Raw genomic sequence first — 765 nt, forward strand, 5'->3', positions numbered from 1 at the left:
AAAAACTTCATTGTGTACTATTGCGTGAAAATGTCAAAAAACGTCATAGTATAGTATGGCATAAAATTTCAAAAAACGTCATAGTATAGTAAGGCATAAAAATGCCAAAAAGCATCATAGGACAGTAAAGCCCCAAAACAGGGATTGAACGCATGACCTTGTCAGTGTTAGGCAGTAGTCCTGACCATTGTACCACAATACTTCTACATCACTAGCTCATAGTATAGCAAGGTATTAAGGATATTTTAGTATACTAATCCATGATATATTACAAAAGATTGTCCATTAGGCATAAAATGTCACGAAAACATAATTGTATAGTAAGACATATAAATATCAAAAAACATCATAGTATAGGATGGCGCAAAAATGTCACAGTATATAAAAGCCTGACACCAGGGTTTGAACCCATGACCTTCTCATTGTGAAGCAACAATCCTAACCATTGTACCACGATGCTGCTGCATCACAATTTAATGGTATAGCAAGATATTAAGAATATCTTAGCATACTAATCCATGATATATCATAAAAGGTTATTGTCCATTAGGCATAGCATGTCATACTACTCCGTGACATATCATAAAAAATCATAGTATTGTGAGGCATAAAATATCATTGTATAGTAAGGCATAAAAATGTCAAAAAACATCATAGTTTAGGATGGCGCAAAAATGTCACAGCATATAAAAGCCTAAAAACAGGGTTTGAACCCTTGCCCTTCTCAGTGTGAGGCTATAGTCCTAACCATCGTACCACCATGCT

The sequence above is a fragment of the Seriola lalandi genome, unplaced genomic scaffold, assembly GCF_002814215.2.
Source record: "Seriola lalandi dorsalis isolate HSWRI2012SDOR001 ecotype SW California unplaced genomic scaffold, Sedor1 jcf7180002054371, whole genome shotgun sequence".
Classification (NCBI taxonomy): Eukaryota; Metazoa; Chordata; class Actinopteri; order Carangiformes; family Carangidae; genus Seriola; species Seriola lalandi.